At 38.8% G+C, this 802-nt stretch overlaps 1 protein-coding gene across 1 annotated transcript in view; it reads right to left on the reverse strand.

Moving 5' to 3' along the window:
- TEX11 (testis expressed 11) overlaps positions 1–802 on the reverse strand; it is a 191742-nt gene that overhangs the window by 43291 nt on the left and 147649 nt on the right. The window lies entirely within an intron of this gene.

The raw sequence follows: 802 nt of genomic DNA on the forward strand, positions 1-802 counted from the left end.
CATTAAACCTTGTACTCTAGCTTTAGAAAAAAACTCCCATGGGGTGTGCTTAGAGTAGGGGGCCTGAAGAAATGAGTCCTCTGTTTACAACACACCCAACAGGAATCTGGGTTCATTGTGACAAGGGGCACAAAACTTGTGGCCTTTCTATGAACAAATACCCAAACACATGTCTCTCTGTAGCTCCACATGGTTGCTGGTAGGGGCTCAATACTGGAAGAAATACTGGCTCAATACTGGCTCAATACTGGAAGAAAACCTACAGTATTTAATAGAGAAGTTTGCCACCTAGAGCTGGTGAGGTACACACATGAGTGGGCCATGGGTGGTCTTATAAAGACTTTGAACCTCTCTTTCCAAGGAAAGAAAAAGAAAAAATAGATTGCAACAGCATGCCATTCTGGAAAACATAAAACTATGGAGACCATAAAAAGATCAACAGTTGCCAGGAGTTTGGGGGGAGAGGGGAGATGAATACACAGGGTACAGAAGTTTTATGAGCAGTGAAATACTGTGTATCACATTATAATGATGGATATGTGTCATTGTACTTTTGTCTAAACCCACAGAATATGCAACACTACTCTCACTTATTAAAGCAAACCCTATGGTGAACTGTGGACTTTGGTAATTATGATGTGTCAATGCATTTCGTTCTTGGTTTTTTTTAAAAAAGGTACCACTTAGTTAATAATGGCTATGCATGTGTGGGAAGGGGATATATGGGAAATTTCTGTACCTGTCAATTTTGTTGTAAACCTAAAACTGGTCTAAAAAGTCAAAAAAAAAAAAAAAAAAAAAA

This window comes from Bison bison, unplaced genomic scaffold (genome assembly GCF_000754665.1).
Source record: "Bison bison bison isolate TAMUID 2011002044 unplaced genomic scaffold, Bison_UMD1.0 scf7180017864537, whole genome shotgun sequence".
Taxonomy (NCBI): Eukaryota; Metazoa; Chordata; class Mammalia; order Artiodactyla; family Bovidae; genus Bison; species Bison bison.